Genomic DNA, 27659 nt, shown 5'->3' with positions numbered 1-27659 from the left:
ATTGTGTGTAATCTTAATAGCACTCTCATTGTCACAAAGCAATGGAACATGTCTCACATGTATCCCATAATCTTTGAGAGTTTGGGTCATCCAAAGTAATTGAGCACAACATGATCCCGCGGCAATGTATTCCGCTTCAGCGCTAGATAATGATACCAACATTTGTTTCTTGGAGGACCAAGACACAAGGGATCTACCCAGAAATTGACATGTACCCGAAGTGGATTTTCTATCAACCTTGTCACCGACATAGTCCAAGTCGGAGTAGCCAACAAGATCAAAAGATGACCTCTTAATGTGCCAAGTGCCAAAATTTGGTGTATGCATCAAATATCTCACTATCCTTTTCACGGCCTTAAGATGACATTCTTTCGGAGCAACTTCATACCATGCACACATGCACACACCTAGCATAATGTTGGGATGGGAGGCACAAAGATATAATGGAGAACCAATCATAGATTGGTAAAACTTTTGATCAACCAGATTGCCATCCTTAGTCAAGTCAAGATGTCCACTAATAGGCATGGGAGTTTTCATACCATTGTTTTCTTGCATGTTGAACTTCTTGAATAGATCCTTGGTATACTTTGTTTGTGAGACAAAGGTACCTTCCCTAGTTTGCTTTATTTTCAAACCAAGGAAAAATTTGAGTTTACTCATCATAGACATCAACTTCCAGATTTATCAATAAAATAGGGGTTAGTAGAACCAAATATGATATCATCAACATATACTGGGCACACAAATAATTCTCCATTAACCCTTGTAGTGAAAAGAGTTGAATCAATCTTCTGAATTTCAAAACCTTTCTCAATAAGAAACTTAGTCAAGCATTTATACCAAGCTCTAGCAGCTTGTTTAAGACCATAAAGAGCTTTGTGAAGTTTGTAAACATGAATATATTTCTTGGGATTAACAAAGCCAAGAGGTTGATTAACAAAAACTTCCTCCTCAATTTCACTATTTAGATATGCACTTTTAATATCCTTTTGGTATAGATTGATATCATGGTGACTGACATAAGCAAGTAAAATGCGAATGGACTCAAGTCTAGCAGTGGGGGCATATGTCTTACGATAGTCCATAACTTTGATTTGTGTGTAGCCTTGAACAACGGGGCACGTATTGTTGCACACCACTTGTCCATCCTCATCTTGTTTATTCTAAAACACCCATTTTGTCCCAATGATGTTTTGATCATCCTTGGGCTTCTCAACCAATGTCCACACTTGGTTTCTTTCAAAGTTGTGTAGCTCCTCGTGTATAGCATTTATCCAATCCGGATCTTCAAGGGCTTCTTCCACCTTCATAGGGCAATGCTAGAGATGAATGAGTAATGTTCACAAAAGTTAGCCAAACGAGTTTTAGAGCGAGTGATTCTCTCGGTGTTGATGTCGTCGGGAATTTGCTCAATGGGATGATTCTTTGTGACTCTGGCTCTAACTCATGAGAGATTTTGCTTGGGTTGTGGTGGAACATCCTCATCCTCATCCTCATCATCATCATCATCATCATCATCATCATCATCATCATCATCATCATCATCATCATCATCATCATCATCATCATTATCTTCTTGTTCTTCATTATTGTTAGCGCTGTTGTTTGCTTGTGGTGGTGGAGAAGGAGGTCGAGGTGGATCATCTTGATATACTTCCTCATTTCCTTCGTCTTGGCAAGTTCCACTTGTAGATACGTCCATGTAAACTTGTGGTTCACCTTGATGTGAAGTAGAAGCTTCCACTTGTAGAGACGAAGTGCTCTCCTTCACCTCCGTTGGGAAAATTTTGCCAATAGACAAATCTCGAATTGCCTCTGAGGGATCATTGTCTCCTACATCAATTGGCAATTGCTCTACTTGCGAGGCGTTAGATTCATCAAACTTCACATCTACCGTCTCTTTAACATTTTGGGTGAAATTGTTATAGACACGGTAAGTGTGAGAGTTTGAGCCATAACCGAGTAGAAAACCTTCATGAGATTTAGGAGCAAATTTTGAATGGCAATGCTTATCAAGAATGTAACACTTTGAGCCAAATACTTGAAAGTATCCAACTTGGGGTTTGTTATTGGAGAGTAGCTAGTATGCCGTTTTACCGAGAAGCTTGTGAATATAAAGTCGATTTGTAGCATGACAAGCTGTCTCAACGCCTTTCGTCCAAAAGTGTGTTCGTGTGTTGAATTATTCTAGCATCGTTTTTGCCATCTCGATAAGGGTATGGTTCTTCCTCTCAACAACTCCATTTTCTTGAGGTGTGTACGTAGCCGAGAACTCATGTGAGATGCCTTCTTCTTTAAGAAAGGTAACCACATTGGCGTTCTTGAACTTTGTTCCGTTGTCGCTTCGAACCTTCTTGATCTTCACTTCAAACTGATTTTGGGCCTTCATACGGAAGTTTTTGAAGATCTTTTGTACCTGAGACTTGTCGTGGTATTTCCTCGACATATGCCAACGGGTGGCTAATCATGTAGGGGGTCATAGAACGTTGCCAGGCTCTAGAAGTGGGAGTAGGCGAGACCTCAAACTACGCCGAGTCTTACCCAGGTTCGGGGCTCTCCGTGGAGATAACACCCCTAATCTTGCTCTGCGGGGTCTCCGCATCACTATGATCAATAGCACATACAAGGTTGCTCCTTGAGATGTTCGGGCTAGAGGAGGAAGAAGGAAGCTAGCTCTACTTCTCCTCAGCTATGTGGGGCAGGATAATCTAAGGGCTGAACCCTTTGCATGGGTGTCCCTGGGGGGTTTATATAGGCCTACCACCCAGGGGTACAATTGTAATTCGGCTGGTCGTAGGACCCGGCCGTCAGTGTCTCTAGGCTCTGGCTTCTCTGTCGATAGCTGGGGCTCGCCCCTGGTGGGTCCACCAGCTGTCGTGAGCTCGGTCGACACGTAGGGCCCGCCGTGTGTGGGCCAGGGGGACCAGACCGCACTGTTGCCTCGCCCTTGATGACGATGGCTTGTTCGAGGGGCGCATGGCTACAGGGTTGCCGCCTGGCGGGTGATCACTATAGTCAGGCCATCACCTCTGGTTAATACACAGACTCCACTGGGAGGGGCGACCGCTTGCTAAGAGTCAGCCTCCCCTTGAGGCAGTCTGCTCAGGCCCTGCCGTCTTCTGGGGATACATGGGATGGTGGGGCCCACCGCCTGCGGGCCACACCAAACGCCCGTTGTGTGGGCATGGCCCTGTCAGACGTAGGCATCGTCATGGGCTGCATGGCTACAGTGACGTGTCAGGCGAGGGGTGTCCGCCTGGTACACCTGCACTGTGGCCACGTTTCTCTTGGGATTCGGGGGTGGCGGGTGGCACTGTTGCCATGCCCTGCCTTGTCGTAGCAGGTGGGTGTAGACTTTGAGGAGGCGAAGGGCCGCCTGGCAGGAGTTGGCCCGTGCCCTCGCCGCCTTCTAGGACGCGCCGCCTTCCAGGAGGCGGCTTGATGGCGCCAGCCGGCCGTGGAGGCCGACCTTGTGACCAGTCGAACTGAGGGGCTATGCTAGCCTAGATGTCTTGAAATCCGCTAGGGTGTGGTTGAGGCTACCCAGGGTCTACCCCCCATCAGTAGTCCCTGAAGCTAGTGAGGTTCTACAGCTTTGGGTGGCCATAGGGCCTCAGCAGTTTCCTTCTTAGGTAGCCTTCCGCCTTCTTCTCTGTCCGCCTAGGAGGAGTCGGGCGCCAGGAGCCCTACGTGGTCGCTGCCGCCTGGCCTAGGCCCGCCACTACAGGGCCTCGGTGCGTGCGCGGATCCACCGCGTCCAAGGCACGCGGTTGCGCTTCCTAGGATGGTTAATACACGCCTTAAAGGCGCGGAAGTCGCGGGGTCGTGGGGGGAGTGGGCGTAGTTAATCTCGCGCTCTCCCACGTACCGCCCCCTCGGCTCCGCCTCCGCGGGGCTATAAGTTGGGGGAGTGACGACCCACAAGTGTAGGGGGTCTATTGTAGTCCTTTCGATAAGTAAGAGTGTCGAACCAAACAAGGAGCAGAAGGAAATGACAAGCGGTTTTCAGTATGGTATTCTCCGCAAGCACTGAAATTATAGGTAACAGATAGTTTTGTGATAAGCTAATTTGTAACGGGTAACAAGCAATGAAAGTAAATAAGGTGCAGCAAGGTTGCCCAATCCTTTTTGTAGTAAAGGACAAGCCTGGATAAGTTCTTGTAATGAGAGAAGCGCTCCCGAGGACACATGGGAATTATCATCAAGCTAGTTTTCATCACGCTCATATGATTCGCGTTCGTTACTTTGATAATTTGATATGAGGGTGAACCGGTGCTTGGGTGCTGCCCTTTCTTGGACAAGCATCCCACTTATGATTAACCCCTATTGCAAGCATCCGCAACTACAAAAGAAGTATTAAGGTAAACCTAACCATAGCATGAAACAAGTGGATCCAAATCAGCCCCTTACGAAGCAACACATAAACTAGGGTATAAGCTTTTTTCACTCTAGCAACCCATCATCTACTTATTACTTCCCAATGCCTTCCTCTAGGCCCAAATAATGGTGAAGTATCATGTAGTTGACATTCACATAACACCACTAGAGGAGAGACAACATACATCTCATCAAAATATCGAACGAATACCAAATTGACATGACTACTAATAGCAAGACTTCACCCATGTCCTCAGGAACAAACGTAACTACTCACAAAGCATATTCATGTTCAAGATCAGAGGAGTATTAATATGCATTAAGGATCTGAACAAATGATCTTCCACCGGATAAACCAACTAGCATCAACTACAAGGAGTAATCAACACTACTAGCAACGCACAGGTACCAATTTGAGGTTTTGGTACAAAGATTGGATACAAGAGATGAACTAAGGTTTGAGAGATGGTGCTGGTGAAGATGTTGATGGAGATTGACCCCCTCCTGATGACAGGATCGTTGGTGATGAGATGGTGATGATTTCCCCCTCCCGGAGGGAATTTTCCCTGGCACAACAGCTCCACCGGAGCCCTAGATTGGTTCCGCCTCGTGGCGGCGGAGTTTCGTCCCGTAAGCTTGCTTATGATTTTTTTCAGGGTAAAAGACTTCATATAGGAGAAGATGGGCACCAGAGGGCTGCCAGGTGTCCCACGAGGCTGGGGGGCGCACCCTGTAATTCCAAAAATGACTTTCATGGAGTTTCAGGACTTTTGGAGCTGTGCAGAATAGGTCTCCAATATTTGCTCCTTTTCCAGCCCAGAATCCCAGCTGCCGGCATTCTCCCTCTTCATATTAAACCTTGTAATAATAAGAGAGAATGGCCATAAGTATTGTGACATAACGTGAAATAACAGCCCATAATGCAATAAATACCGATATAAAAGCATGATGCAAAATGGACGTATCAACTCCCCCAAGCTTAGACATTGCTTGTCCTCAAGCGGAAGCCGATATCAAAAAATATCTCCACATGTTTAGAGATAGAGGTGTCGATAAAAATAAAATACGGACAAGAGGGCATCATGATCATTCTTATAACAACAACATATATATATTTTGTCATATGATTTCTTATGCTCAAGTAACAATCTATTCACAATGTCAAGTATGAACCAGAAACTTCATTGAGAACTAACAACTATAATCTCAGTCATTGAAGCAATTGCTATTTATCATAACATAGGAAAGAGTCAACAATAGAGCTTTTCAGCAAGTCCACATACTCAACTATCATTTAGTCTTCCACAACTGCTAACATTCACGCAATACTTATGGTTATGGAGTTTTAATCAGACACATAGAAAGAGAGGGGCTTATAGTGTTGCCTCCCAACGTCTTACCTCAAGGGTAATGTCAACAATAATCGTTCATGCTAACTTACATCCAATTGGATATATATATCAGGATCTTTCCAACATGAGGTGCTTGCCAAAGGATAAAATGTAAAAGGGAAAGGTGAAGATCACCTTGACTATTTCATAATGTAAAAGACATAAAGTAAAAGATAGGCCCTTCGCAGAGGTAAGCACAGGTTGTCATGTGCTTTTTGGGTGGATGCACGAAATCTTAATGCAAAATAATGTTACTTTATATTGCCACTTGTGATATGAACCTTTATTATGCAGTCCGTCGCTTTTATTACTTCCATTTCACACGATCGTATAAAACTTATTTTCTCCGCACTAATAAGTCATACATATTTAGAGAGCAATTTCTATTGCTTGCAACATGACAACTTACTTGAAGGATCTTACTCAATTCATAGGTAGGTATGGTGGACTCTCATGGCAAAACCGGGTTTAAGGATATTTGGAAGCACAAGTAGTATCTCTACTTGGTGCAAGGAATTTGGCTAGCATGAGGGGGAAAGGCAAGCTCAACATGTTTGAATGATCCATGACAATATACTTTAGCTGAGATGTGAGAAAACATAACACATTACGTTGTCTTCCTTGTCCAACATCAACTCTTTAGCATGTCATACTTTAATGAGTGCTCACAATCGTAAAAGATGTCCAAGATAGTATATTAATATGTGAGAACCTCTCTTTCTTTATTACTTTCTATTAATTGCAACGATGACGAAAACTATGTTTGCTAACTCTCAACAACTTTTAAGCCTCATACTCTCTATATGTGAAGTCATTACTATCCATAAGATCAATATGTTTTCTTTTATTTCTTTTTATCTCTTTTATGCACTTAAGATCATAGCAAGATAGCAAAGCCCTTGACTCAACACTAATCTTTATTATATATAGCTCACAAACTCGATTACATAGAAGGATCACAAAGCAAAACTCAAAACTAATTCATACCAAAACTTTATTCTACTAGATCAAGATATTACCAAAAGGATCGAACTAAGTAAAATGGTAAAGATAGGAGTGTGATGGTGATACGATACCGGGACACCTCCCCCAAGCTTGGCAGTTGCCAAGGGGAGTGCCCATACCCATGTGCTTAATTCCTTGGAGGCGGTGATGATGGAGTTGTTGATGATGCAGGCTTCTTCCTCAATCTGCACTTGAGGATGGAATTTTGCTCCCTTAGATCATCAATCTCCTGCTCAAGGCTTAATATCCTTTTGCATAGTTCCTGTTTGTTCTCCTGCAAGAGACGAAAAGGGATAAACTTGATCTTTGGTTTCTTTGCCCTATCAAGGAGGCTTGACTTTTTAAACTACACATGCATGTCCCCAGGTTGAGGTAGTGGGACTTCATCTTCATCTGAGCTTGTCTCCTCCTTTCCCTCAGGCTCATAGTCTTCTTCTTCCTCAGTGGTCCAGCCATAATGCTCCGAGTCCCCGTAGACCTTAGGGTATGCAAGGAAATCAGCCACATAGCTTTCTCCCTCCGAATCCTGGGATGACATATTGCTCTATTCTGCGGCAGAAACAACTCAAAACACAAAAAGATGATATTTGCGTGATACGGTGGTCAAAACCTTCGGGAGATTATATAATGAATTTTTACCGACCAAAAGAAGTATCGTGCAAGAAAACGGAGTCCGGAGAGCACACGAGGTGCCCACGAGGTAGGGGGCGCGCCCAGTAGGGTAGGGCGCGCCCTCCACCCTCGTGGAAGCCTCGTGTCCTTCCCGGACTACTTCTTATTTTCCTATTTTCTTAAATATTCCAAAATGGAGAAAAATTGGTATTAGAACTGTTTGGAGTCGGTTTACTTACCATACCACATACCTATTCCTTTTTGGAGTCTGAAACGTTCTGGAAAGTGTCTCTTATGTATTCCTCCGGGGTTACGGTTTCAATAATATTAGTTTCAACATTTATAGGATTACTTGAGATATAATGTTTGATTTTTTGACCGTTCACCACCTTCGGATTTGTGCCTTTGAAGTTGTTGATTTTTATGGCACTGGAACAATAGACCTCCTCGATAACGTAAGGGCCTTCCCATTTAGAGAGAAGTTTTCCCGCAAAATATCTTAAACGAGAGTTGAATAGAAACACATAATCACCTACGTTAAACTCAAGCTTTTGTATCCTTTTGTCATGCCATCTTTTAACTTTTTCTTTAAACAGCTTGGCATTCTCATAGGCTTGGGTTCTCCATTCATCAAGTGAGCTAATGTCAAATAACCTCTTCTCACCGGCAAGTTTGAAATCATGGTTGCGCTCTTTAATGGCCCAATATGCCTTATGTTCAAGTTCGAGAGGTAAGTGACATGCTTTTCCATAAACCATTTTATATGGAGACATACCCATTGTATTTTTATATGCAGTTCTGTAGGTCCATAGTGCATCATCAAGTTTCTTGGACCAATTCTTTCTAGATCTATTAACAGTCTTTTGCAAAATTAATTTGAGCTCTCTATTACTCAATTCTACTTGACCACTAGACTGTGGGTGATATGGAGATGCAATTCTATGATTAACATCTGAAAGTGCAACTATCCCTAGGTGGTTTTGGTAATTCATAACAACATATAGCTCATTGAGCTAATGCTATTCCAAGACTATTGTTTCAGGAAAGCTCAATGAATGGCATGGCATGGATGATGAAAGTGGATCCCTCAAAATACTAAGGACAAAGGATTGGCTCAAGCTCAAAAACTCAAGACTCTTCATTTTACATTTTAGTGATCCAAGATCACATTGAGTCTATAGGAAAAGCCAATACTTTCAAGAAGGGATGAGGTGTTGCTTAATGAGCCTCTTGCTTCATGTTCTTAGTGATATGCTCCAAAACCCTCAACTACTTTCCCACATCCACAAATGACCTAAACCTAAAGCCAAAATCGTTCACACTGATTCTTTCTATCCGGCGCCACCGATTCCAAAAATCATAGCCACTGCCACAAACCCTAAGCAAATCAGTCTTACCAATAGGGATCTCGGTTTCACCGAGATGTGATTGTAATCTCTCTGTTTCCCTTCGTAACGTTTCGGTCTAACCGAAGTGAGCAATCGGTCCCACCGAGATTGCAATGTAAACTCTCTGTTTCCTTTTTGTAACATTTCGGTCTCACCGAAAAGAGCAAATCGGTCCCACCGAGTTTACCTGACCAACTCTCTGGAAAGCTTATTACCAAAATCGGACTTACCGAGTTTGTGTAATCGGTCTTACCGAGATTACGTTATGCCCTAACCCTAACAGAATCGGTCTCACCGAGATGCATGTCGGTCCCACTGAAAATCACTAATGGTCACTAGGTTTACTAAATCGGTCCGACCGAGTTTAACTATTCGGTCCCATCGAGTTTGGTAAATTGTGTGTAACCGTTAGATTTTGTGTGGAGGCTATATATACCCCTCCACCTCCTCTTCATTCGTGGAGAGAGCCATCAGACTAAACCTACACTTCCAACTTACCATTTCTGAGAGAGAACCACCTACTCATGTGTTGAGGCCAAGATATTCCATTCCTAGCATATGAATCTTGATCTCTAGCCTTCCCCAAGTTGCTTTCCACTCAAACCCTCTTTCCACCAGATCCAAATCCTATGAGAGAGAGTTGAGTGTTGGGGAGACTATCATTTGAAGCACAAGCGCAAGGAGTTCATCATCAACGCACCATTTGTTACTTCTTTGAGAGTGGTGTCTCCTAGATTGGCTAGGTGTCACTTGGGAGCCTCCGACAAGATTGTGGAGTTGAACCAAGGAGTTTGTAAGGGCAAGGAGATCGCCTACTTCGTGAAGATCTACCGCTAGTGAGGCAAGTCCTTCGTGGGCGACGGCCATGGTGGGATAGACAAGGTTGCTTCTTCGTGGACCCTTCGCGGGCGGAGCCCTCTGTGGACTCGCGCAGCCGTTACCCTTCGTGGGTTGAAGTCTCCATCAACGTGGATGTACGATAGCACCACCTATCGGAACCACGCCAAAAACATCCGTGTCTCCAATTGCGTTTGAATCCTCCAAACCCTCCCCTTTACTTTCTTACAAGTTGCATGCTTTAATTTCCGCTGCCTATACACTCTTTGCATGCTTGCTTGTATTGTGTGATGATTACTTGACTTGTCCTAAAATAGCAAAAACCTGCCAAACTCTAAAATCGGGAAAAGGTTAAGTTTTTATTGGTCAAGTAGTCTAATCACCCCCCGTCTAGACATACTTCAAGGTCCTACAAGTGGTATCAGAGCCTTGGTTTCCATTTGCTTTGATTTCCATAGCTTTTGGTGGTGATAGCCTTGGTTTCACAACCTAGGAGAGTATGGCGTCTAGCGAGGGAAATTATCATCGTAGAGGTCCTTACTTTGATGGTACTAATTTTGCTAGTTGGAAGCATAAGATGAAAATGCATATTCTTGGACATAACCCCTCCGTTTGGGCAATTATTTGTATTGGCTTGCAAGGTGAATTCTTCGATGGGAGACAACTGAACCGTGAAGCTAATGCGGAAGAATTGAAGATGCTGCAATACAACGCTCAAGCATGTGACATCATCTTCAACGGATTGTGCCCCGAAGAATTTAACAAAATCAGCGGTCTTGAGAATGCAAAGGAAATTTGGGATACTTTGATTGATATGCACGAAGGTACCGAGTCCGTCAAGGAATCCAAGTTGGATGTGCTCCAAAGTCAGCTTGACAAGTTCAAAATGAAGGATGGTGAAGGTGTCGCTGAAATGTACTCTAGGCTTGCTCTTATCACAAATGATATTGCCGGCTTAGGGAGTGAAGAGATGACCGACAAATTCATCATCAAGAAAATCCTAAGAGCATTGGATGGAAAGTATGATACTGTGTGCACATTGATCCAAATGATGCCAAACTACAAAGATCTCAAGCCAACAGAAGTCATTGGAAGGATTGTTGCTCATGAGATGTCACTCAAGGATAAGGAGGAACTTCACAACAAGTCAAGTGGTGCTTACAAAGCCTCAAGTGAAGCCCCCACATCATCAAGTGAGAAACAAACCTTCAATGAAGAATTGAGCTTAATGGTGAAGAACTTCAACAAATTCTACAAGAGTAGAAGCAAAGAAAGAAGCTCCAAGTCAAGGTCTTACAATGACAAGACATCTTCTAGTCGAGAGCGCAATTGCTACAATTGTGGGAGCCCTGGACACTACTCCAATGAGTGTACGGCACCCTACAAAAGAAGAGAAGATTCTCCAAGAAGAAGGAGCAAAAGAGAAGAATCGCCACCAAGAGAGAGGAGGAGTAGAGATGATCGTTATGAACGAAGACCCTCACGGAGAAGCAAGGATTCGGAAAGGAAGGACAAGTCATCAAGGAGCTACACAAAACGAATACATCAAGCTCATGTTGGTGAATGGGTTTCCGGCTCCGACTCCGACAAACACTCCGAGAGAAGATATCACTCCGACTCCGAATATACTCAAGATGAAGGTGTTGCCGGTCTAGCACTTGTGTGAACCAACTCCTACGACCTATTTGATTCAACAAATGAAGGAATTGGAAGATGCTTCATGGCCAAAGGTCCAAAGGTAACACATCCCGAGTATGTTGATTTTAATAGTGATGAAGATGACTTGCTTGTGGATGATGATTTACTTGTTGACAACTCTAGTGATGAATACTATGATGAAATGTCAATTAATCATGCTAATCAAACGAATGGAATGATAAGGAGAAAATTGAGCTTCTAACTTAAGAACTAAACACTCTTAAGTTGGCTCATGAAACTATCTTCGAAGATCATCGAGAACTTTTAAGGGCTCATGAGAAGTTACGCTTTGAAAAGTTCAATCTTGAGCAAGAGCATGAGTTCTTAAAGGCAATCAATGATGATCTCCGCAAGAAAAGTTCTTACATTGCCAAGCGTTTACTCTTATCTACTTACATGCCTCAAGTCAAGTCTAGTAACAAGTACAAGAAAGATACTTCCTCTAGTAGTAACAATAATAATGTTAAATCCAATATTGTTGCTTCTAGTAGTTCTCTTGATTCCACTAATGATTCTCTTAGCCAAGTTACACTTGAGCAAGAAAATAGTTTATTGAAGGGAATTATAGAGAAAGGTGTTTACAAGAGCCTTGCCAGGAGTAAGCAATTCGAGGAAATTGTACGCAAGGAAGGAAGGCACCGGAAGAATCAAGGTGTTGGTTTTGAACGAAAGTTCAACGCCAATGGAGTTGAGTGGGAAGAAGATCAATATCCCAAGACAAAGTTTGTTCCTCAACAAGAGAAGTATGATCCTACTTCTTTCAAGGGGACACAAGCTCAAGATGATCTTCCACCACAAGACCACAAGAACAAAGGCAATGACAAGCTTCAAGAAGAGATTGATGCATTTGAAGAAGCACCTAAAGCCTCGTTCAAGTGGGTCCCCAAGACTACGTCAAGTTCTACTTCATCAAGTACAACTACAACTCCAAGGATTCCCATCAAGATGATGTGGATCCCGAAGAAGAAGAACTAGAGAGTTCTCGAGGGTGACTCTGCCAACATTCTTCACACATATCATTTTGGCAAGAACAAGTGCAATCAACCTTCACATCTTGCACTAGTTCAAGGAGTCACAAACCCTCATATTGGTAAGGCAAGGGACAAGGTAACCTAATGTTTTCATGGACATCATCTTGTGTGTGCATCACTCTATGTCTATGGATATTCTTGTTTGTTCCTTGTGGGACTAACCCATGTAGGTAAGTTGAAAGTGCAACTCACTCCAAAGGATTGCTCCAAATGATCTACATCAACATTGAGCATCTACATCTTCAACACCTACATGAAGTCATCATCGACAAAACCCAAGGTTAGTTCATCCCTCTAAGGGGGGATCTCACATCTAGGGGGAGCTTAACTCTAAGAACTGAGTCAAAGCAACTCTAATGGTGTGAACACATTAATGCATTATGTAAAAGTGGTAACCCCACTTGAGCTTAAACGATGAGTATGACCTATGATCAAATGTTCTCATTTGACTCCTAAGTCAATATACTCATATATAGATGACCTAGTCATCGCCAATTGTTTGATAGATGCTAGAATTGGCTGTGCATGCTTTGCCACATATTTCAATTGCCATCTTATTGTGTGAGCATGTTGGTGCATATTTTACTCATTCAAGGACATCCACTTGTTGTTTTCATTGTTTGGTTCCTTTATTTGTGCCAAGTGGATGGACAAGAATGCCTAAGAACCTTCTTTAGCTATCTATGCTTTTCTCGTATCAAACTCTATTCATGCTACATCACAAAATTTGATCAAGTCAGATTCGAACCACTCTGCATGAGGAGCACTTGGAGTCCCCGATTCATCATAGACTTAAACTTCCAAAACCTCTTAGTGATTCTCGGTCTGACCGATCCTTCCATTTCGGTCCTACCGAGATCATCAAGTTGATCTGAGTTTTCAATCTCGGTGCAACCGATTTGAACTTTTCAGTCTCACCGATTTGCTGTAACTGAACACAGTTATGCATCTCGGTGCCACCGAGTTGTTCCACTCGGTCACACCGACAGGGTCGGGCTATATATAGCCACGGGCAAAATTTTGGAAATTTCTCTGAAACCCTTCGCCCGCGCAACAGCTCGCTCTGCCATCGTGGTCTCCGGATCGTCTCCTCGTCGCCAGCAGCCTCCTGTCACTGGTCTTCGCCGCCGTCAACGGATTTCGTCCCCACCGTTGCCGCCGTAGCAAGTCCACCACCAGGTTAGGGTATGGACTTGATCTTTGTGCTATCCACGTCTGATTCCTAGTACATTGCTTTCATATTGATTCTTGCCATAATTGAAACCCTTCTATGCAGCCAAAGTAGATCTAGATTAGATGTGATTCGAATTTTTAGGTTTAGGGTTCCGCCGAAACCATCTCGGACCCACCGAGTTGAAAAACTCGGTCTCACCGATTTGGCTTATGCCATTGCACTAGTGACTCTCGGTCTGACCGAGAATTACTAATCGGTGCAACTGATTTGAGGATTCTGTGAAACCCTAGCAGTCTCGATACCACCAAATTGAAACTCGTTCCAACCGAGATCATCAGTTTAGGTTCCAAAACTGCTTCGGTATCATCGAGTTTGAAAATCGGTGGATCCGAAATGCTTTCTGTGGAAAACTAAAACTGAAATTTTGAGTCATTCTTTTGCAAAAACCTCTGCATTTTGTGATGCTCATCTTTTCTATCTCATCTATAACTCTTCACAGGGTCAGCAGTCAGCTTTTGCAGTATGTCTGATCAAAGTGACAGCCAGAACAGGCCAGAAGAGCAGATGGACTTGAGTGAGGGCACTAGTCTCTCCAGTACTTCAGATGAAGGGAGCAGAAGTACTCCTAGCAATTTGCCTAAGGCTGCAACTAGGCAAAGGAGGAAAAGAACTTCAGATTCAGAGGATGAAGACTACAAGGCTGAGGAAGATGAGGCTACTTCCAAGAAAGTGGTGCTCAAGAAGGAATATGGCTCAGCAAAGGATATAAAGCCAGGAATGAAGATTAAAAGGCCTGCAAGAAGGCAACCTATGCCCAAGGCCAGAGCATCAACTCAACTGCCTGAAAATCCTGATCCCAAAGAGCCAGCTAATGAAAGCAAGAAGAGGAAGGAAAGGGTCAAGAAGACCATGGCCAGAGTTGTTGGGCAACCTTCCATGATGGAAGAGGAAGAGCTTGCTAAACCAGCACCAAAGGCACCTAAGCTTATGGGTGATGCAATCAGATCAGGGGCTGCAACATCTAAGCCCAAGGAAGCACCCAAAGCTACCCCCAAGGCCAAGTCTGCACCAAAGAGGAATACCAGGAGTATTCCAAATGCTGAGAAGAACAAGGCCCCAATGCCCAATGTTGCTGAGGAGGAAGATGAAGAAGGACAGGTTCTAAGAAAGCTCAAGCCAAAGATACCAGACCACAATGATGCCCATCCTGTGGCTGAGGACATGAAAATCAGGAAGGATTCAGGGCTAAGACTATGGAGAATGGCAGATCCATATGCCACAAGGAGAAGAACTGCTGTTGATTACAGGTTCCATACAAAGGAACATCAGGACTTGTATGAGACAATCTTATTGGACAAGAAGCCCATAGTTTGTGACATGAGGTGGGTTGACTGGAAATTCATCAAGGAGAATGAACAGCACTATCCTCGAGTGCAAGACAACCTTGTTGGTTGTGGAGTTGCAGATTTTGTTGGGAAAAAGCTCACAAATTGGAATGATGAACTTATCATGCAATTCTACTCCACAACACGTTTTTACCCAGATGGGAGAATTGTTTGGATGTCTGAAGGTACAAGGTACCAATCCACTGTTGAAGAATGGGCAAGTCTGATCAATGCCCCAAAGGAAAATGATGATGATCTGGACATTTATGCAAAGAAGATGGGACACAATACCATGGCTCACATGTACAAGGAGATCCCAGACAAAACCCTAGAGACTTTCTCTTTTGGATCAGTCCACTTTCTGCTATCAGGGCTGGCTACTATCAATTGGATTTTGAGGCACACTTTGTTGCCCAAGTCTGGTGACCATAACATGATCAGAGGACATGCCATCAACATGTTGCATTTATTTGATGTGCCAAAAAAATTCAAAGTCATGAGCCTTATAGTTGAAACTATCAAGAGGACTGCAGCAGATCAGAAGAGGAGCTGTGGATATGCACCTCAAATTCAGGAATTGATCAACTCAAAGATGGGAACTGGCAAATATCAGTTGGATAAGGAACACTTTCCACTTTATCCAGACTTTGAGGACAATGAGGTTGTCATGAATGAAGATGATCCATCATTAGTTCAAGCTCAGGAGAAGAAAGAAAAGGCAAGGAAGGAGAAGGCTGCCAAGATGCCAACTCAAGAGGAGGCATGTGAATATTTCTTGAAAACCAAACAAGAGCAACTTGGTTACTTGATAGCATCATCTCTGAGGATTGAGAAGGGGTTGGCCACCCTAACTCAAAACCAGGAGGGCCTGGAAAGAATCATGGAACAAAAATTCTATGATCTAGATGTCAAGCTAACTGAGATTCAGTCAGTTGTGGAGCAGTTGCAGGATGACATGCAGGAGAGGAAGGGCAAGACAACCACCAATGTGTTTGCCAGAGTGCCCAGAGCCTAGAGGTCAGTTGCAGAGCCAGTGGCAGACACTAGAGCAACAACTTCAGCACCAGCTACTGCCCCTTCAGCTCCAGTGCAACCAGCTTCAGCATCAACTCCAGCACCCTCTACATCAACTGAAGCCATCGTCCTTGGAGTCATCAGGACACCACCACCAGAAGATCAACCCTGAGAGTCGATCTAGCACTATGCATTTTCTATGAACTTTTTGGTAACTTGTTGCCAAAGGGGGAGAAAAATGTATAGATCATAGGCTTCGAGAGAGAGTGTTGTTTTTGTTCTCTCTTGTTTTTGGTGTGTTTATCTTTGTTTGCTTTTTGGTTGAGATACTATGCTTGTGAGACATTGATGATCATGTGTTTGATCATAAGCTACACTTATGCATGCTTGATATTATCTTATCTATCTTATGTGATCACTCACTATGCTTGGTGATGAGTGCATGTATTCATTGTTTATTATTTTGAGCGCTCCACCAAGATGTATGTGACATGGAAGAGTAACCCATGAGCCTAATTCATTGTGCATTTGCAGTCCAAAGCAAATCTAAAACTATGCACAAATTTAGGGGGAGCTCTTGCTTATCACATACTTCTCAAAGCGACGATGTTATTTAAATGTTATTATCATTTGTCGAAGCTTTGATCTATATGTTGTCATCAATTACCAAAAAGGGGGAGATTGAAAGTGCAACTATCCCTAGGTGGTTTTGGTAATTCATAACAACATATAGCTCATTGAGCTAATGCTATTCCAAGACTATTGTTTTAGGAAAGCTCAATGAATGGCATGGCATGGATGATGAAAGTGGATCCCTCAAAATACTAAGGACAAAGGATTGGCTCAAGCTCAAAAGCTCAAGACTCTTCATTTTACATTTTAGTGATCCAAGATCACATTGAGTCTATAGGAAAAGCCAATACTATCAAGAAGGGATGAGGTGTTGCTTAATGAGCCTCTTGCTTCATGTGCTTAGTGATATGCTCCAAAACCCTCAACTACTTTCCCACATCCACAAATGACCTAAACCTAAAGCCAAAATCGGTCACACCGATTCTTTCTATCCGGCGCCACCGATTCCAAAAATCATAGCCACTGCCACAAACCCTAAGCAAATCGGTCTTACCGATAGGGATCTCGGTCTCACCGAGATGGGATTGTAATCTCTTTGTTTCCCTTCGTAACGTTTTGGTCTAACCGAAGTGAGCGATCGGTCCCACCGAGATTGCAATGTAAACTCTCTGTTTCCTTTTTGTAACATTTCGGTCTCACCGAAAAGAGCAAATCGGTCCCACCGAGTTTACCTGACCAACTCTCTGGAAAGCTTATTACTTACCGAGTTTGTGTAATCAGTCTTACCGAGATTACGTTATGCCCTAACCCTAACAGAATCGGTCTCACCGAGATGCATGTCGGTCCCACCAAAAATCACTAACGGTCACTAGGTTTACTAAATCGGTCCGACCGAGTTTAACTATACGGTCCCAACGAGTTTGGTAAATTGTGTGTAACGGTTAGATTTTGCGTGGAGGCTATATATACCCCTCCACCTCCTCTTCATTCGTGGAGAGAGCCATCAGACTAAACCTACACTTCCAACTTACCATTTTTGAGAGAGAACCACCTACTCATGTGTTGAGGCCAAGATATTCCATTCCTACCATATGAATCTTGATCTCTAGCCTTCCCCAAGTTGCTTTCCACTCAAACCCTCTTTCCACCAGATCCAAATCCTATGAGAGAGAGTTGAGTGTTGGGGAGACTATCATTTGAAGCACAAGAGCAAGGAGTTCATCATCAACGCACCATTTGTTACTTCTTGGAGAGTGGTGTCTCCTAGATTGGCTAGGTGTCACTTGGGAGCCTCCGACAAGATTGTGGAGTTGAACCAAGGAGTTTGTAAGGGCAAGGAGATCGCCTACTTCGTGAAGATCTACCGCTAGTGAGGCAAGTCCTTCGTGGGCGACGGCCATGGTGGGATAGACAAGGTTGCTTCTTCGTGGACCCTTCGTGGGTGGAGCCCTCCATGGACTCGCGCAGCCGTTACCCTTCGTGGGTTGAAGTCTCCATCAACGTGGATGTACGATAGCACCACCTATCGGAACCACGCCAAAAACATCCGTGTCTCCAATTGGGTTTGAATCCTCCAAACCCTTCCCTTTACTTTCTTGCAAGTTGCATGCTTTAATTTCCGCTGCCTATACACTCTTTGCATGCTTGCTTGTATTGTGTGATGATTACTTGACTTGTCCTAAAATAGCTAAAATCTGCCAAACTCTAAAATTGGGAAAAGGTTAAGTTTTTATTGGTCAAGTAGTCTAATCACCCCCCCCCCTCTAGACATACTTCAAGGTCCTACAACATCATACTTAGCAAGCATTTTACCAAAAGCACCATGACTAAAATGTGAACCACCATCAGTCATTAAATATCTAGGGACTCCAAACCTCGGAAAAATAACTTCTTTAAGCATCTTAATAGAGGTGTTATGATCAGCACTACTAGTTGGAACAACTTCTACCCACTTAGTAACGTAATCAACAGTAACTAAAATATGTGTGTACCCATTAGAGGCAGGAAAAGGTCCCATATAATGAAATCCCCAAACATCAAACGGTTCAATAACAAGAGAATAATTCATAGGCATTTCTTGACATCTATTAATATTACCAATTCTTTGACATTCATCACAAGACAAGACAAACTTACGGGCATCTTTGAAGAGAGTAGGCCAATAAAAACCGGATTGCAATACCTTATGTGCAGTTCTATCTCCAGTGTGGTGTCCTCCATATGCCTCGAAGTGACACTTGCGTAGGATCTGTTCCTGTTCATGCTCAGGTGCACAACGTCTAATAACACCATCTACTCCTTCCTTATAAAGGTGTGGGTCATCCCAGAAGTAATGTCTTAAATCATAAAAGAACTTTTTCTTTTGCTGGTATGTGAAACTAGGTGGTATAAATTTAGCAACAATGTAATTAGCACATACCATGGAGCAGTACGAGAAGCATTTATGACAGCTAATTGTTCATCAGGAAAGCTATCATCAATAGGTAGTGGGTCATCAAGAACATTCTCTAACCTAGACAAGTTGTCTGCAACGGGGTTCTCAGCTCCCTTTCTAGCAATAATATGCAAATCAAATTCTTGTAGCAAGAGAACCCATCTAATAAGTCTAGGTTTAGCATCTTTCTTTTACATAAGATATTTAATAGCAGCATGATCCTTGTGAATAGTTACTTTAGAATCAACAATATAACGTCTGAACTTATCACAAGCAAATACAACTGCAAATAATTCTTTTTTAGTAGTAGCATAATTTCTCTGTCAGTGTCTAGAGTTTTACTAGCATATTGAATAACATTTAACTTCTTATCGACTCTTTGTCCTAGAACAACACCTACATCATAATTACTAGCATCACACATAATTTCAAAGGGTAAGTTCCAATCAGGTGGCTGAACAATAGGTGCAGAAATCAAAGCTTTCTTAAGTATTTCAAATGCTTCTACACAATCATCATCAAAGACAAAAGGAATATCTTTTTGCAATAAATTAGTCAGAGGCCTAGAGATTTTAGAAAATTCCTTAAAGAACCTCCTATAAAAACCGGCATGACCAAGGCAACTTCTTATACCTTTTAATGTCCTTGGGACACGACATCTTTTCAATAGCATCAACTTTAGCTTTATCAACTTCAATACCTCTTTTAGAAATTTTATGCCCCAAGACAATGCCTTCATTAATCGTAAAGGGGCACTTCTCCCAATTCAAAACAAGACTAGTATCTTCGCATCTCTGCAAAACTCGTTCAAGGTTTCTCAAGAAATCATCAAAGGAGGATCCATAAACAGAGAAATCATCCATGAATACTACCTCATAAATCTTTTCACAGAAGTCAGAGAATATAGCCATCATGCATTTTTGAAAGGTAGCAGGTGCATTACATAAACCAAAAGGCATCGTGTATAAGCAAAAGTGCCGAAAGGGCAAGTAAAAGTAGTCTTTGCTTGATCGTCCGCTGACACAGGTATTTGAGAGAAACCAGAATAACCATCTAGAAAGCAGAAATGTGTATGTTTGGATAGTCTTTCTAGCATTTGATCAATAAAAGGTAAAGGGTAATGATCTTTTTTAGTAGCTTTATTTAATTTGCGGAAATCAATTACCATCCTATAACCTGTAATAATTCTTTGCGGGATCAATTCATCTTTATCTTTAGGAACGACAGTAATACCTCCCTTCTTAGGGACACAATGGACAGGACTTACCCACTGACTATCAGCAACGGGATAAATTATACCTGCCTCGAGGAGCTTTAGTATTTCCTTTCTTACCACTTCTTTCATCTTAGGATTTAACCGTCATTGATGATCTCTAACTGGTTTGGCATCTTCTTCCAAATTTATTTTGTGTTGGCATAGAGTGGGACTAATGCCCTTAAGATCATCAAGAGTATATCCAATAGCAGCACGGTGCTTCTTCAGAGTTTTCAATAATCTTTCCTCTTCCTGCTCTGAAAGGTTAGCACTAATAATAACATGATATATCTTCTTTTCATCAAGATAAACATATTTAAGAGTATCAGGTAAAGGTTTAAGTTCAAACACGGGATCACGCTTGGGTGGAGGGGGGATCCCCTAGGATTTCAATAGGCAAGTTGTGTTTAAAAATAGGACCCTGTTTAAAGATTACTTCGTCTATCTCCCTTCTTTCATTCATGAACATATCATTTTCATGGTCTAGCAAATATTGTTCTAACGGATCAGTAGGAGGCACGGCAATAGAAGCAAGACCAACAATTTCATCTTTACTAGGCAATTCTTTATCATGGGGTTGTCTATGAAACTTAGCAAAATTAAACTCATGTGTCATATCCCCCAAGCCAATTGTAACAACATCCTTTTCACAATCAATCTTAGCATTGACAGTATTCAAGAAGGGTCTACCAAACATAATGGGACAAAAGCTATCTTGTGGGGAACCAAGAACAAGAAAATCAGCAGGATATTTAACTTTCCCACACAAGACTTCGACATCTCTAACAATCCCAATTGGGCAAATAGTATCTCTGTTTGCAAGCTGAATAGTAACATCAATATCTTCTATTTCAGCGGGTGCAATATCATGCATAATTTCTTCATACAAGGAATGAGGTATTGCACTAGCACTAGCACCCATATCACATAAGCCATGATAACAATGATCTCCTATTTTAACAGAAATAACACGCATGCCTACAACAGGTCTATGTTTCTTAGCATCGGGTCTAGCAATATTAGCAGCTTCATCACAGAAATAAATAACATGCCCATCAATATTATCAGCCAAGAGATCTTTAACCATAGCAATACTAGGTTCAACTTTAATTTTCTCAGGAGGTGTATATGTTCTAGTATTACTCTTACGAACCACAGTTGAAGCTTTAGCGTGATCCTTTATCCTAACAGGGAAAGGTGGTTTCTCAACATAAGTAGTAGGAACAATAGGATCATTATAAGTGATAGTCTTTTCTTCAACTGTAAAAGGTACAACTACTTTTACTTCAGTGGGAGGATTATATTTAAACCACTTCTCCTTAGGGAGATCAACATGAGTAGCAAATGATTCATAGAAAGAAGCTACTATCTCAGAGTCAAGTCCATATTTAGTGCTAAATCCACGAAAAGCATCGGTATCCATAAAAGATTTAACACAATCAAACTTAGGTGTCATACTTGACTCCTTACCATCGCCAGAATCCCAATCTTAAAAGTTGCATTTAATTCTTTCCAATAAGTCCCACTTGAATTCAATAGTCTTCATCATATAAGAGCCAGCACAAGAAGTATCGAGCATGGTGCGATCATTAAGAGAAAGCCGAGCATAAAAGTTTTGAATAATCATTTCTCTTGAGAGCTCATGATTGGGGCATGAATATAACATTGACGTAAGCCTCCCCAAGCTTGAGAGATGCTTTCTCCTTCGCGAGGCCAAAAATTATATATATATGATTATGATCACGATGAACAAGATGCATAGGATAAAACTTCTGGTGAAATTCCAATTTCAATCATTTATAGTCCCAAGATCCCATATCATCACATAACCTATACCATGTCAATGCGTCTCCCTTCAAAGATAAAGGGAAGACCTTCTTCTTAACAACATCATCGGGCATACCTGCAAGCTTAAATAATCCACAAACTTCATCCACATAGATAAGGTGTAAATCGTGATGCAATGTCCCATCTCGTGCAAAGGGATTAGCTAGCAGTTTCTCTACCATACCCGAAGGAATTTCAAAGTAAACATTTTCAATAGGTTCAGTAGGTTGAGGAGTCACTCTTTGCTCTATTGGTCGGGGTGAAGATACCCCGAACAAGCCCCTCAAAGGATTAGTTTCCATAGTAACAAGTGATAGTAAATTTCAGCAAACTATATAAATGTTTCCTTACCAAGTTCCACTCACCAAAGGCGCTTCACTCCCCGGCAACGGCGCCAGAAAAGAGTCTTGATGACCCACAAGTGTAGGGTATCTATCTAGTCCTTTTGATAAGTAAGAGTGTCGAACCCAACGAGGAGCAGAAGGAAATGACAAGTGTTTTTCAGTAAGGTATTCTCTACAAGCACTGAAATTGTAGGTAACAGATAGTTTTGTGATAAGATAATTTGTAATGGGTAACAAGCAATGGAAGTAAATAAGGTGCAGCAAGGTGGCCTAATCCTTTTTGGAGTAAAGGACAAGCCTAGACAAGTTCTTATAATGAGAAAAGCGCTCCCGAGGACACATGGGAATTATCATCAAGCTAGTTTTCATCACGCTCATATGATTCGCGTTCGTTACTTTGATAATTTGATATGTGGGTGGACCGGTGCTTGGGTGCTGCCCTTTCTTGGACAAGCATCCCACTTTTGATTAAACCCTATTGCAAGCATCCGCAACTACAAAAGAAGTATTAAGGTAAACCTAACCATAGCATGAAACAAGTGGATCCAAATCAGCCCCTTATGAAGCAACGCATAAACTAGGGTTTAAGCTTTTGTCACTCTAGCAACCCATCATCTACTTATTACTTCCCAATGCCTTCCTCTAGGCCCAAATAATGGTGAAGTGTCATGTAGTCGATGTTCACATAACACCACTAGAGGAGAGACAACATACATCTCATCAAAGTATCGACCGAATACCAAACTCACATGACTACTAATAGCAAGACTTCATCCATGTCCCCAGGAACAAACGTAACTACTCACAAAGCATATTCATGTTCATGATCATAGGATATGCATTAAGGATCTGAACAAATGATGTTCCACCGGATGAACCAACTAGCATCAACTGCAAGGAGTAATCAACACTACTAGCAACCCACAAGTACCAATCTGAGGTTTTGGTACAAAGATTGGATACAAGAGATGAACTAGGGTTTGAGAGGAGATGGTGCTGGTGAAGATGTTGATGGAGATTGACCCCCTCCCGATGAGAGGATCCTTGGTGATGATGATGGTGATGATTTCCCCCTCCCGGAAGGAAGTTTCCCCGGAGAACAGCTCCGCCAAGGTTCTGCATCGTGGTGGCGCAGTTTCGTCCCGTAAGCTTGCTTATGATTTTTTTCAGGGTAAAAGACTTCATATAGCAGAAGATGGGCACCGGAGGGCTGCCAGGTGTCCCACGAGGCTGGGGGCGCGCCCTGTAAGGGTGGGCGCGCCCCCACCCTCGTGGACGGTGGGTGCCCCCCTCAGGTATTTCTTCCACTGAATAATTATCATTAATTCCAAAAAAGACATTCGTGGAGTTTTCGGACTTTTGGAGCTGTGCAGAATAGGTCTCCAATATTTGCTCCTTTTCCAGCCCAGAATCATGGCTGTCGGCATTCTCCCTCTTCATATTAAAACTTGTAAAATAAGAGAGAATGTCCATAAGTATTGTGACATAATAACGTGAAATAACAGCCCATAATGCAACAAATATCAATATAAAAGCATGATGCAAAATGGACGTATCAGGGAGCAGGGGGCGGCAGAACACAAGCGCGCCCTCCTCCCTCTTCGCCTCATCTCTGTGTTGCCGCTGCGCCTTCTTCCCTTGCCGGAGCGCTGCCGTGACTCGTCGTCGCCGAGCTTATATTCATCGCCATCGCCCCGTGCCACTACCGAGCACAGAGCCCATGGCGCTCAGCGGCCGCGCCGGCGACTGGGACGGCTCCATCGTCCACGAAGACCACATCCAGTTCCTTCGCCAGATGCGGTGCCTCCCTCATCATTCCAGCGTCAAGGTGCGCATCCCCCCTACCATGGAGATCTCTCCGGTGCCGGAGGGCGACAAGCGCGTCATCTTTCGGTCGCACTTCCTCTGTGGCTTCGGCCTTCCGACAAGCGGGTTCCTCCGCTTGTTCATGGAGTTCTATGGAGTGCAGCCCCACCACCTCACGCCAAACACGGTGGTGCTGCTCTCCGCCTTCATCACTCTCTGTGAGGGCTACCTTGGCACCCTTCCCACACTCGAGCTGTGGGTCGAGTTCTTCTACCTAAAGCTTGGCACCGCCGCTAAGAGCGAGGCGGCGTAGTGCGGAGCCTGCGTCGCGGTGCGGCGCTCCTGGACCGGGGGCGGGGCTCGCTTCCCAGCCATCACCCTGCTGCAGTCGGCCAAACTGTGGCAGAGGTCCTACTTCTACGTCGAGAACCTCCACTCGACGCGGAACTACATCAACATGCCGGCTTATGCAGCCGGCCCACCTGCCGAGCCCCGCGCCAACTAGAGCTTCAGGCTGAAGACCAGATCGGTCCCTGAGGGAGTCCTGGATTAAGGGGTCCTCGGACAGCCAGACTATATGCATATGCCTGACTGTTGGGCTATGAAGATACAAGATGGAAGACTTCGTCCCTTGTCCGGATGGGACTCTCTTTGCGTGGAAGGCAGGCTTGGCGATTCGGATGTGAAGATTCCTTTCTCTGTAACCGACTCTGTGTAACCCTAGCCCCCTCCGGTGTCTATATAAACCGGAGGGTTTAGTCTGTAGGACGAGGACAATCACAACCATAGGCTAGCTTCTAGGGTTTAGCCTCTACGATCTCAAGGTAGATCGACTCTTGTAATACTCATATCATCAAGATCAATCAAGCAGGAAGTAGGGTATTACTTCCATCGAGAGGGCATGAACCTGGGTAAACATTGTGTCCCCCGCCTCCTGTTACCATTAGCCTTAGACGCACAGTTCGGGACCCCCTACCCGAGATTCGTCGGTTTTGACACCAACATTGGTGCTTTCATTGAGAGTTCCACTGTGTCGTCACCATAAGGCTGGATGGCTCCTTCAATCATCCACAACAACACCATCCAGGGTGAAGTTTTTCTCCCCGGACAGATCTTCATATTCGGCGGCTTCGCACTATGGGCCAACCCGCTTGGCCATCTGGAGCAGATCGACAGCTACGCCCCTGGCCATCAGGTCAGGTTTGGAAGCTTGAACTACACCGCACACACTCGCGGAGACTTGATCTTCGACGGATTCGAACCCATTACAGCCGCACCCTGCCGCCACGATGAACATGACCTAAATCTGTCATCAGACTACGTGTAGGAGATCGCGCCTATAACCGCACTGGGCCTAGATCCAGAGCACAGCGCGCCATCCGAGGGCGGGAGGCTCAACCTCGCCACGGAAGCCGCGGACTCAGCGGCGATAGAGCCGAACACAGATCTGACCTCCAACGAGGCAAGTGCCATCGAAACCTCAGACTCATCTCCGGCCATAGGCTCCGAACCACGTGCATCCGCACCCATCGAATCTGACCGGGCGCCGATCTTAGAGTTCAGCTCCGCGGACGTCTTCGAACACTCACCCTTAGGCAATGTGTTAAAATCATTAAAGCCTCTCTCCTTGTCAGGAGATTCTTGGCTGAACTATGTTTGTCTTGAGTGGGAAGCGGACGACGAAGAACTTTGTTACCCACCCACCACCCACTTGATAGCCACTGTCGATGATTTGACCGACATGCTTGATTTCGACTCCGAAGACATTGACGGTATGGACGATGATGCCGGAGAAGAAGAGGAACCACCGCCCATAGGGCGCTGGACAACCACCTCTTCATACGACATATACATGCTGGATACACCAAGAGAAGACAATGGCGATGACATAAAAGATCCAGTTGAGGATAAACTTCCTGAGAAGCAGTCTAAGCACCGACGTCAGCAGCGCCGCTCTAAATCATGCCATGGTAAAAATAGCAATACTAGCACAAGAGAGAATAGCACTCTGGACGATGCCGAAGACAATGAAGACCCCGCCAAGCCAAGTTTCGAACAGGCTGAACAGGAAGATGGGCGAGCCAGCCCCGATGAACAGGCAGTGAACGACGACTCGGAGGACAGCAACTACATGCCTCTCTCCGAGGATGAGGTGAGCCTTGGGGATGAAGAATTTATCGTGCCTGAGGATCCCATTGAGCAGGAGCGTTTTAAGCGCCGGCTTATAGCCATGGCAAAGAGCCTGAAGAAGAAGCAGCAGCAGCTTCAAGCTGATCAAGATTTGCTCACTGATAGATGGACTGAGGTCCTGGCAGCCGAGGAATACGGACTCGAATGCCCAACCAAAAGTTACCCGAAGCGCAAATTGCTACCTCAATTTGATGACGCGGCGCTGGAGCACGTACTACCAGCGCATAATGCGGCTGACCGACCACCGCGTGGCCGAGAAAAAATGACAATTTATCCTGAACACCAGCCGGCACCACGCTGCCGAACAAATAGAAACACAACAGCTCGGGGATACATAGATGACCTACAGTATGACTTGGAGAATAGAGCAGGCCAGACCAGATCGATCTATGGATCGCGAGGGCACGCCCCAATGCATGACCGTGGCCACCACGCCGGATACACACCTGTCCGGGCCAAATACCGCAGACCAGCTCCATCTGAGCTGCGTCGCGACGTAGCCCAACATAGAGGCGCTGCACACCACCTATGCTTCACTGATGAAGTAATGGAACATGAATTCCCAGAAGGGTTCAAACCTGTAAACATTGAATCATATGATGGATCAACAGATCCCGCGGTATGGATCGAGGACTTCCTTCTCCATATACATATGGCCTGCGGTGATGATCTCCATGCCATCAAGTATCTCCCGCTAAAACTCAAGGGACTAGCTCGGCACTGGTTGAACAGTCTGCCCAAAAACTCCATTAGCAGTTGGGAGAACCTGGAAGATGCATTCCTTGAAAACTTCCAGGGCACTTATGTCCGACCTCCGGATGCCGATGACTTATGTCATATAATCCAACAGCCCGGAGAGTCAGCCAGGAAATTCTGGACTCGGTTCTTAACTAAAAAGAACCAAATTGTCGACTGTCCGGATGCCGAAGCCCTAGCGGCCTTTAAGCATAACATCTGCGATGAGTGGTTCGCCCGAAACCTCGGCCAATAGAAGACGAAGTCCATGGCAGCCCTTACGACACTCATGACTCGCTTTTGTGCGGGCGAAGATAGCTGGCTAGCTCGTAGCAACAGCACCTCAAGTAAACCCAGCACTTCTGAAGCCAGAGATAGCAACGGCAAGCCCCGACGTAGTAGACACAAGCGTCAAAATAATGGCGATAACTCTAAAGACACGACCGTCAATGACGGATTCAGTGGCTCCATGTCCGGTCAGTAGAAAAAGCCATTTAATAGAAAGAATCCGGGCCCGTCCAGTCTGGACCGCATACTCGATCGTCCATGCCAAATCCACGGCACCGTCGATAAACCAGCC

Source organism: Triticum dicoccoides, chromosome 2B (assembly GCF_002162155.2).
Source record: "Triticum dicoccoides isolate Atlit2015 ecotype Zavitan chromosome 2B, WEW_v2.0, whole genome shotgun sequence".
Classification (NCBI taxonomy): domain Eukaryota; kingdom Viridiplantae; phylum Streptophyta; class Magnoliopsida; order Poales; family Poaceae; genus Triticum; species Triticum dicoccoides.
This window is presented reverse-complemented; position numbering follows the sequence as displayed.